The sequence below is a fragment of the Lycium barbarum genome, chromosome 7 (genome assembly GCF_019175385.1).
Source record: "Lycium barbarum isolate Lr01 chromosome 7, ASM1917538v2, whole genome shotgun sequence".
Classification (NCBI taxonomy): domain Eukaryota; kingdom Viridiplantae; phylum Streptophyta; class Magnoliopsida; order Solanales; family Solanaceae; genus Lycium; species Lycium barbarum.
This window is the reverse complement of record NC_083343.1, coordinates 124,700,446-124,712,985: the sequence shown is the minus strand read 5'-3', so window position 1 is coordinate 124,712,985 and position 12,540 is coordinate 124,700,446.

Sequence of the window (12,540 nt, the reverse complement as noted above, 5' to 3'; positions counted from 1 at the left end):
TCTAATTTTTTAAAGCTTATGATACCCATATCTGGGGTTTAAACATAAACCAGGCTCGATATATTATGGAAAGAGCTGGACGTTTACATACTCTGAGGGTTGGATTGAACTTCAGTGGTTTTTCTAATGTAAAATACAATGTTTTATTTTTTGCCTGTATTTCGAACGAGATTTTTTTGTATACAAATAAATATAGTGAATTTTGAATACAGATGAATATCCCTGTATTTTTTTGGATTTATGTTGTTTGAATATAACCAATTTTTAATAAAATAAGTTGAATACAGTGCAAAAGTAGTTATGAATAAATACAGCCGAATTGAATACATCTAAATTGAATACAACGAAATACAGCCAAACTGGAATGCATCCAAATTTGAATACACGTTACTGTAGCTACGAAATGTAATTAGTAAAAGTGTAGCTATTTCTAAAACAAAAAAAAAAAAACAAAGTACTGTAGTCATTTGTGTAAGTTACTCAAATTACTCCCTCCGTTCACTTTTACATGTCAACTATACTAAAAATAATTTTCACTTTTACTTGTTCACTTTAGTATATCAAGAAAAAACAATTTTTTTTTTCTTGTTTTACCCTTAACATTAATTACTCATTTTCAAATCATTCTCCAAGTCTAATGAGATTATACACCAATTAATATGAGTATTATATTAAATTACATATTTTATTTATTAATTCTTAAGGGGCGTGTAAAATTAAAAATGGATAAATAAAAGTGAACGAAGAGAGTATTTATCGTTTAAGTTCAAGACACAATTAAATTTTCTCACTCTCTAACTCATCTCTCTACTTTTTTGCTCTCAATGCTTACTGTTGACTTATTTGGGCCACACCACAATGACCCACCGGACAAAAATAAAAGTAACATTCACCCAGCTGACACAACTAATAGCAACTTGACAACTCAGCCAAATTTACCCATTCTCCCTACAAACCCAACGGCTATTTCGGCCCAACCCACTGGAAACACCAGGGGACCACCGCGAAATCACCCCATCACCACTACTAACCAACTATCCATTGATAAACAAACCCTTTCCTTCAAAGAAGCAACTCTTAATCTGAACACAAATAGACTCATTAGTCTCTTGCTCAATAACCCATCAATTCTCAAAGCCTTTGAAGAAGCCTTAGGTTCAAAATCAACCAGCAACCATCCTACTCCGACCCTTAACACCCATCCAGCCACCACAAAAGAGACCAATCCTAAAACTAAACCTTTCCACCGAACCGACACATCTCAATTCCCTAAAATTTCTGCTAATTTCGACCCACACCCAAAACAATCTACTGATGCTCAAAATCCCCAAATGCTATATCTCAAGCTATCACTAATGGCACGACCAAAGATGATCAACAACAAAGTGGAAATAAAAAAATCCAACCTACAGTGGGCAAAACAAAGCCTTATGTTCCTCCAAGTCCTTCTAAGCCTACTTTTGCTGCCACAGTTCAGTCAGCGCTGGCTGCTTCTACAACTAATTCCACAATTGAAGTTACTCATGGCACGCATCTTGGTAAGCCGGCTGTCTTTTTTAATGCTGAGGATTACTTTGTTAACCTTGCTAAAAATTGTAGGCTTACAGTAGTTGCTACGTTTATTAAAGGAAAGCCTTCTATGGATGAGCTAAGGAAACTCTTTGATAGTCAATTTCATCTCAAGGGAACGGTGAATGTTACTTACTATGATTATCGAACTGTCTACCTTTTTGAAGATTTTGAAATGGACACCGGATTTTAAACCTGAGCAAGAGACATCTATAACACCTGTTTGGATCCTTATTCACAAACTTCCATGACATCTATTTCGTTGGGATATTCTTTCCAAACTTGTCCAATCTATTGGAGTAGCTATAGGACCTGATCAAGCAACTTACTCGAAGTCTAGAGGTAATGTTTCTAAAGTCAAAGTGGAGATCGATCTCTTACATACAAGGCAGAATCAAATTTGGCTTGGGTACAAAAGACCAAATGGTACAGAGGATGGTAAGTGGCGGGAAGTGGAGTATGAAGGAGCTCCAAATTATTGTCACTATTGTAAGATGCAAGGTCATGAAGAAAAGTAGTGTAGAAACAAGGAGGCCGATATTGCTACTAAAAATAAGGAAAAAGATGATATTCAAATGAACAAAAATGCTGAACAAATCCATCTTGATGATGAAGATTTCAGGAAGTTAGCAAAAGAAAAGCAAATAGGAAACCCGGTGGAATAACAATCAATGAACCAGACCCCACAAAATATGCAGAGACCAATACCACTACTGTGGAGGGCAAAAGATGGCAGGTTATCAACAAAGGTGAAAGCATACAGAAGCAACCACAACCTGTGACATCAAAATCTACACACGAAGAAAAATGTAAGATCAATGACAACACAAAGCACAAGCAGAAAGATGAAGAAACTACTGAGCACCCACAACCAAACACAAGCAGAAAAAAGAAAAGCAGGTTAAATGGGATGATCAGCTTGATCAAAATGAGCAAGTTCAGGAAAGGCCTCAACAAGAGCTAGGCAGAAACACCAACACTACTGACCTTAAGAAATCCAAATTTGTTCCCAATCAGTCTAATGCAGCAAAACCTCCTGATAATATTCAAACCAATGATATCTCTTCTGATCACGAGGAGGATATAGATGATCAAGATGACCATACAGATAAAGATGTCACCACTGAGGAAGATTATGAAAGTGTCCACAGTGAAGAGAAAGCTGATCAAGTAGATAATACTTCAAATAACAACACTTTTTACAATGATGTGGACTAAGCTTTTGATGAACTTACTGATAACATAAATCTCTCACCTAGAGGTACTCAGTCTAGAGGCGGAAGAGCTATAAGAGGCACAAGGGGAGGTGGCAGAATCAACTATTAGAATATTGTGACTAGGTCACAGGCAAAAACAAATACCTCTTCTGGTTCTTAATGATTAAGTCTATTATTTGGAATGTGACAGGAATTAACTCTCAAGGTGCATTTGATAGAATTAAGCAACTCAAAAGAAGACACAACATTGCTTTTATGGCCTTGATGGAACCTTTTTGTAGAAGGCCAAAAATTGACAAATTCAAGAGATGGATGGGGTATCATTTTGCTTACTCTAACTGCAATAACAAGATATGGGTCTTTTGTGATCACCAATTTGACTGCTCTATTATTCAAGACACGGAGCAGCAAGTTACGTGCAACATTAGTGACCAAGGAGAATTCATTTTTATAACTGCTGTATATGCTAAATGCAAGCAGCATTTAAGGGAGACTCTATGGTCTGATATGGGAACTTGTCTCAGAACCTCAACACCTCTTGGCTAATTCCAGGTGATTTTAACTGGATATTGGATCCTAGTGAGATGAAGGGCGGCAATCTTCATGAGATGACTGATAGCATGCCTTTCATCAATTGTATCTCAGACTGATCTCTAATAGATGCAGGGTATATTGTCTCCACTTTTACTTGGTGTAATGGCAGGGATCCTTCTTTTCAGAATATGGGAAAGATTATATAGGGTCCTTATGAACTACAGTTGGTCTCAAAAGTTTGTTGGCACTTCTGTTTATCACTTAGTCAGATCTAGTTCTGATCATGCCCCCTTCTTATTGCCTTGGATAACACTCAAAATTCACACCAGAAATACTTTAAATTTTTGGACTTCTGGACCAATGAAAAGGACTTTATGGACATTGCGAAGCAGGCCTGGGAATTGGAGGTCACTGGATCCTCTCTTTGGCAATTCCACTTGAAGCTGAAGAATACTTGTAAACAACTCCCCTGGTGGTCCAAGAATCAAATTTGGAAATATTTTTAAAAGACAAAATAACTTGAAAAGGTTGTGGCAGATAGGGAGGAAAGGTGTATTCAGGACAACAGTGATGTTAATAGAATGGAGCTTAACAAAGCCAATGCTAAATTGATTCTGCACACTAAAAAAGAAGATGCCTATTGGAGGCAGAAGGCTGGTTTGAAATGGTTTAAGGATGGGGATGCAAATACCAAATTTTTTCATGCCATTATTAATGTGAAAAGGAGAAGACTAACTCCCAAGAAGATGAAAAAAGCTGATAATGATAATCTCTGGGTTGAGGGTGATGATGCAATTGCTAATGAAGCGATAAGCTTTTTTGATAAACAATTCTCAGATCCAAGACATCAGAGAGATCTTTCTATTTTGAGTTTTTTTGCCAAAAGTAATCAATGAGGATGATAATGCAATGTTGGGAGCCCCACCCACTTTGGAGGAAATTAAAGATGCAGTATTTTCTTTGAGCCCCAACAGTGCTCCTGGACCTGATAGGGTTTCAGGGAAGTTTTATCAATATTGTTGGGATATTATCTCTAATGATTTGTATAACATGATTTGTGATTTTTTTGCAGGTGCTTAGTTGCCCAGATCAATCACACACACCTGTTTGATTCTCATCCCTAAAGTTGCTAATCCTCAAAGCTATTCTGAACTTAGACCCATTAGTCTCAGTAACTTTAGCTGTAAAATAATTTCTAAAGTTCTTAATACTAGGCTTTCAAAGGTGATTCATAAAATAGTTTCTCCTAATCAAACAGGTTTTCTTAAAGGAAGATCAATTTTCGATAAAATTATGTTTACTCAAGAAATGGTGCATAACATTAATAAGCCTAACACTAATGGTAATATAGTGTTAAAGCTTGACATGGCCAAAGCTTTTGATAGGGTTGACTGGAAATATCTCTGTCAAGCTCTTAAAATTTTTAGTTTTTCTGATTATTGGGCTGAATTGATCTGGCGACTACTTTCCAATAATTGGTACTCCATAAATGTAATGGAGGAAGATATGCGTTTTTCAAGTCCACCAGGGGAATTAAGCAAGAGGATCCAATCTCCCCATCTCTCTTATTATTAGTTCTGAGCTACTATCTGTCCTTATAGATCACACTTAGTACTGATAATTTTATTCCTTATTATGTGGATACGGGTTGCCCCATTATAAATCATCTAAGTTTTGCTGATGACACAATTTTGTTCTCTTCAGGTGATCCTTTATCCATCATGGCTATGATGAACAAATTGACAATCTACGAAAAGTGTTCTAGCTAGTTGATAAATAAGACTAAATCTTGTTTCTTAGTTGGTTCAAACACTTCTCAAGCTGTTATTGAAGACATCAAACATATGATAGGGTTTAATCATTCCAGTTTCCCTTTCACTTATCTTGGAGCTCCTATATACCATGGAAGAAAGAAAGTGAATTACTTTGGGGAGCTAGTCTCTAAAGTTGCCTCTAGAATGCAAGGCTGACAAGGCAAAATGATCTCTCATGGTGGAAGAGCTATATTGATCAAATCAGTTCTTTCCTCTATCCCTCTTCACATCCTATTAGTGATTCAACTCCCCAAAACCACTATGAAACAGATTGACAGCCTAATGGCAAATTTCTTCTGGAGTGATAGTGAAGAAAAGAACAAAGCCCACTGGATTTCATGGGAAAAGTTATGCTATCCCTATTAGGAAGGAGGCATTGGCATCAGAAATATTAGGGACTTCAGTAATGCTTTGGGTGCCAAAGTTTAGTGGAATTTCAGAACCAATAACACCCTCTGGAGAAGATTCCTTGAAGCTAAATATTGTCTGGGAGCCCATCCTGTTTCTAAAAAATGGGCTGCTGGACAGTCTCATATCTGAAAAAGGCTTCTTGAATCAAGAAATTTTTGTGAGAAACATATAGGCTAGAAAATTGCTAAAGGGAACACTTCCTTTTGGTGGGATAACTGGATGGGAAGTGGCCCTTTAGCTCACTACTTTCCTCACACTTATAATTCTAAAAAGATTAAAGTTTTTTATTTCATTACTGATGGAACTTGGAATCTGCCCAAGCTTCACAACTTTCTTTCGAATAATTTGGTTAATCAAATTGTTGAAATTGACATTATCAAGGCTGAGGAGGATATTCGTATATAGATGCCAAATGACAATGGCCTTTTCACTTTAAGAATCTCTAAAAGCACTTCACTTACTTCTACTAGTATTTGGCAAAAAAAGATACCTTACAAGATTTCTTTTCTTATGCTCAGGTTGCTAGCTAATAGGCTTCCAACAGATGTAGCACTCCAAAGATACAGAGTCCATGGACCATCAAGATGTGTTTGCTGTAGAAGGGGATACGTTGAAGATGCAGATCATCTTTTTAGTGGGGGTGAACTTGCTGCTGCTATTTGGATTTTTTTTTTCTGATTCTTGTGGTATCTCCATCAGACGGGAGAATCAGAAACACTCTTGTCACATGGTGGATGACCAATACACTTAATAGTGTACATTAAGACCTCATCCATGATTCAAGGTCTTCCCTCTCTAATCTGTTGGGAAATATGGAAAGCAAGATGTAGTCACAAGTATGAAGATATTAAAAGCTATCCTGGTGGAGTGATTAATCAAGTTATTTTGCTGATCAAGAGGATTCTCTCAGTCCAATTCCCAAAAATTCACTTCATGCATCAATGGAACAATCTCTCATATCAGATTGAGAGATTTAAGCCTCGGATTAATATCAAATGTCTTAGATGGGGCAAGCCTAGCCCTGGAAGATTTAAACTCAACTCTGATGTTTGCAGCAAAGGGAATCCAGGAAGCTCAGGGGGAGGATGCATTCTTAGAAGTGATAATGGGCGGTTAATTATGGCCTATTCAGACTACTATGGAGTTTGTACTAACAATATTGTAGAAGCTAAAGCTATTCTCTACGGAATGCAATGGTGTGTTACCAATGGCTTCTATGATATTGATGTGGAATCAGACTCCCTTCTAATCATTAACATGCTCAATGACAAAATACCCATCAATTGGAATATTTTGCACATTGTTGGACAAATCAAAGAATTAAAGGGTCTGGGCAATTTCAAGTTCAATCACTGCTACAGGGAGGTGAACACTATTGCAGATTGCTTAGCCAACCATGGAGAACACAACAAGCACAACACTCTCTTCACACATGATTTAGCTCTTCCTTTGAGGGTTAAAAACTGGTTGAAGAGTGATATCCAAGGAGTTCCTTCCTTCAGATTCAGACCTCAAAGGAAAAACCTTACTTTTGATAACGGTTGATATATTTGGATTGCATATTATTTTGTTCTTGCTACAAACTGATTACTTCCTCTTTGTAACCGAGTATCACATAGGATACCATATTCTTAGTGATTTTCTTGCTAGGTATAGCGTAGAAAACTTTTTGTATAAGGATGAAATATTCATCCTTCATATCACTCGAGGCGGATTGGACAAATATCCAATACCCCTGCACTGTTTACTTTTGGTTCTCTCTATGGTGCAATGGAAGGATTAGACACTGTCTAATCACCACCATTATGGTAGTTTAAACAAAAAAAAAAAAAAAAAAGAAGGAAGACACAATTTTTTTTTTTTTTCATTTTACCTTAATAGAATTTTGTTATTAATGGAGATGACACATTTAATGAAGAGAAATTATAATCTAGACATAAATTAGAGTAAAGTTAATCAAATATCCACACTAATTAATATTTCTTAAGTGGCGTGTAAAATAAAAAAATTTGAGACGCGGGGACTAGTATTTTTCGTATATCTAATTTCTTTAAAAAAAATTAATTAATCTAATACAATACAGTTCCTAAGATTAATCATATTGATTGTGCGAGAGAAGAAGAAGAAGAAGAAAAAGAGGAGAGCATTTGATGAGATTAATTCTTCAGAAAAGGACTGCGAAGTTACTGTGTAATTTTTTGATCACTTCCACTGATGTGAACACATCAAAATCTATGCTCCTTACACATGGGAAAATGGGATAACCTTCCTAATCCCTATGTTAACACAACTTATCTTAATTATTTTTGTATTAACACTTGGTACAAACCAGTGTTTTAAAAGACGGGGCGTTTTACATACGCCTCGACGAGGCGTAAGCCTCGAGGCACGGGGCGTAAGCTTAGGGAAGGCGAGGTTTCAAAGTCTATTATGGAAGCGGGCCCCTACTGGTAGTGATACCCCGATCTCATGGATGAAGGCTAACGTTTTCTATTGGAATAGAGGGATTTCATGGGTATTTAATTTTTAGTATTTTTTAAAATAATATAATTACAATAAATATTTTTAAATAGGTAAAATTACATAAAAAAATAAAAGAAAACTGTAAATAAATGAAATATATATATATATATATATATATATATATATATATATATATATATGTGTGTGTGTGTGTGTGTGTGTGTGTGTGTGTGTGTGTGTGTGTGTGAGCGCGCGCGCGCTTGATCCTCACAAAAAAATGATCAAAGCAATCCATTATACACCGCTTATAACTTGTAATTATATATAACATAATTTTACAAGTATAAACAATACAATGAAATAAAAGCTATTATGAAATGCAAAACAATTCTAACATTTTAATTTTCAAACACGAAAAAAAACACAGTTTCTTAAAACACTATTACTATCATACTATTCATTTTATCTCCCTATAAGCAAATAATCAATAACATTTATCAATATTACAATTAAAACATAACTTCTTCATGAACAAAAAGTAAAATTATATGATAATACTGATACATAGGACTTATGACCAATGACAAGTGAAAATGTACAATTCCGCTATGTGTTTTTTTTTTAAAAAATTAAGTGATATTCACCCTCACGACGTTCTCAAATAGTAAATATCCAATACTACGACTTGTTATATGAGTTACACCCAATCTTCTATTTCTATAGATGAAAAACTATTAAGTATCATTATTTTGTTAAACAATTATGAGGGTGAATGATTTTAATTAAGGAATTTAAAATATAATTTGTGTAAGAACTGTTAGGCGAGCCCTGGGCGTACGGTTGAGCGCTTAGGGCGTAAGCCTCATAGAAACTAAGCCCCGCACGTTAGCCCCAGGACGTTTTGCCACTACCCTGCCCCGAGGCGAGCCTCGGGGCGAGTCCTGACACTGCCTTTTAAAACAATGGTATAAACAAAGTGTTTGTGCAACAAAACGAAGCATCACTTGCAGTTTCAGTCCAAAGTGTGAACTCACTACGTACGATGTCTCGTTTTGTCATAAACTTTGCCTGCCATATGCAGATGAAATTAATTAGATAAATCGAATCATATGCAGATGAAATTAATTAGATAAATCGAATCTCCTCAAGCTGTGACAGTATTTTCTTACAATATTAATAGCTACTCCTTCCGTCTCAAAATAAGTGTCATCTTAATAAAAATCACGCACATTAAAAAATGAATAAATGCAATGTGAGTTTACTGAACTACCCCTATTTATTAGATTTTTTTTTAGAATTGAGCAATTAAAGAGGACTACTTTAATGATAAGCAGAGTTGGAAGTACTTGCCAATTTTTGTCTTGAATTTCTAAGGTAACAATTATTTTGGGATAATTTTTTTTGTTACTAAGATGACACTTATTTTGGAATAGAAGTCAGTAACAAATTGTAACAACATTATATGTCTTGAACTTGAGATGAGACCATAAAGCAAGATAATAATAATACCACTAAAGGGGGAAAATTCTATGGTCATTTAAATGTTACGGAGTATATCCATTGTGCATTTGCTCATTTAGAGATATTTATAATTATCCAATGTACTACTAAATTAGGAGTTAAGTTATAAATCTTAATGGTGTGAGATTTTCTACACCAGTTAGAGTGTAGTAATTTTACCTATAATAGCAAGTACTCATCCGTCCCAATTTAAATGCCTTACTTTTTCTTTTTGGTTTGTTACAAAAAGAATGTCTCTTTCTATATTTAGTAAGTTGATAATTAAAACATCGTACGTGACAAGTTTAAAACCACAAGATTCACAGACCATTTCAGTACATTACACACATCTTTAATTTCGAACCACATGATTGAAAAATCTCCTTTTATTCTTTAAACTCACGGTCAAACCTTCTTAGAATAGGACGGATGGAGTAGTAATTAATTATCATTTTTACTAAGTTACACTATGATGTTTATCATATAGATTTATTTTGTAATTATCTTATAAATGATCTCATTGTATACGTTATTAGTGCATACAACTTCATCATTTTTACTAAGTTACTTTATGATGGTTGCTACATATTGTTTCATAAAGTGTCGTAGCGTATTTTATCGTAGTGTATTAATTTGACGAATACAACGTTTAATTAGGTTATATCTTTTACTTATCCACTTTTGACTTTGCACGCCCTTAAGAATTAATAAATGAAGTATGTATTTTACTGTAATACCCATATTAATTAATGTATAGTCTCATTGGACTTAGAGAATGATTTGGAAATGAGTAATTAATGTTAAGGGTAAATAAGAAAAGAAAGTTTGTATTTCCTTCTGAGAGTTGCTAATCTGCCACACCAATTTGACCCAAATTTGGCCACACTTATGTAAAAATCACCATAACCTCTATTGTACAATTTTAAATTAAGATAAACTTTGAGAAGAAAAGATAGAAATGACATTAAGTAAGCATAGATTATTAAATTTGACCTAAATAGTCATATGAATTTACCCCATTTGGGCCATTGTGGCCAAAATAGTGTGGCAAAAAGACCTTATTGTTTCCTTAATGTTACACCTTGTACATTGAGTTTCGCCGAATGCTAGTTGTCCTAGTCTTGGGAAGTAGGACAAATTTTTCGAGGTCATGAGGATAGATATGTCTATCTTGGCTATATAAGAGAGTAAAACCATGTTTAGTAAGCCTCGGGAAGGTTTAAGACTCGTCGGATCATCGGAGTTAAGTTTCGGCGAAAGTTTGACAAAGTGTCACATTATGGCGCAATATGTGGCGCAACATGCGAGCAACAAAGCACGCTTTGCGGGGACGTAGTTGCGCAGCAAAGTGTGACAATGAATTTTGGTGATGTTGCGAGGCTTGCGACACAACATGCGGCTACCAAAGCGCGCATTGCGACCTCGCAACTTTGCAGCATGTTGTGTCGGTGTAGAATTTTCTGGACTACTATAAATAGACCAAATTCGACCCTAAATCATATTTTCACCATTTTTGGACCTAGAAACTCTCTCAACAAGTCCTCTTATGATCTAAGACAAAAAATCAAGGGCAAACCAAGTGATTCTAACATGAAGAATTCGATGATCATCATTAGATTGATCTTCCTCTTGTGGTGTTGAATTTGGAGACTTCTTGGAGGTGAAAGAATTTTGAACTTATAGTGATCCTTGTGCTTGAAGGTAATATTATCACTCTATCTTCATGTTTATAGTATTATTTGGCATTTACATAGCCTATGAGAAGGAGAAATTGTGAAAGTAAGGTTTAAGTTATGCTACAATTTGTTCTTAGCTATGCTTGAGTATGAGTTGTTCTAAACTTGGTATAGTTGTGAAGTTGTTGGATTGTTAAGTGAGTTGTGAAGATGAAAAGGGAACTAGTGAAGGATTGATGGTACCGAAATATGTATAGAATTGAGGAAAACAAGCTACATGAATCTTATGCACATAAAATGATCGACAAAATGTCTAAATGAGTTCTCTTATAAGTTATGAACCCATCGTTGATACGGATACTTCGTTTACTGTAGATAATCATTCATAGAGTGTACGAGGACTCATGGGATCTGTATACTAAGGATACAAGGTATGTAAGGCCAACCCTTTCTTTCAAAAGGCATGATTCCTATATTATGATCCCATATAAGCTATCCATGTTACCCTTACTCCTAGAAATGTTAGAGGTCCTTAGTTCTCAAGACTCTTATGATGACTCCATGTTTAGTGGTACCAAAGCCTAAAGTTGAGATAACCTCATGATATGATTGAGCTTATCATATGATTCTTGATTTCGTTCATTATAATTGGCCTTATCTTATGCTATAGTTTCGGCAACGTGAGATAGGATAGTGATGATGATTATGATGATGACTTCCATTCTAGAGAAGCCGAAGTTTAAGGTTCTTAATGTTTTCATGATACTATTGTGCTTGTCACATGATTACCAATTTTATCCATTATTGTTGATCTCACCTCATGATAGTTGTTTCTTCAAGGAGAGATAAAGGCATAACTCCATAACTGCGAATTCATTTGAGATGTCTGATATGTTTTATTCCTATAAATGCTAGAACTTATGACTTTCAAGATTCTTAAGATGTCATCGATAAAAGCCCTTCATAGAAATGATAATAGTGATGATGACAATGAAGATAATGATGATGACGATTCCATAATAGAATTGGGGTTTACCGACTTTATGTCACCCCGATAGTGTTATAATTTTTCTCTTCGATATTCATGTAGATCATATTTGTATGTAACTATATTGTGATGTCGAGCCTTGATATGGCCGGATACAGATACTGCCGAGCCTTGATATGGCTAGATACGGATGCTTCCGAGCCTTATTATGGTCGGATACGGATATAACCGAACCTTACTATGGTCGGGTACGGATAATATCGAGTCTATATGGCCGGGTATGGTATTGCATAGGTATGTATGTGGATATATGAAATGGTTCTCCTAGAAAAAGGGTAAGTAAGCACGAGGAATATCTTACGAAGTAC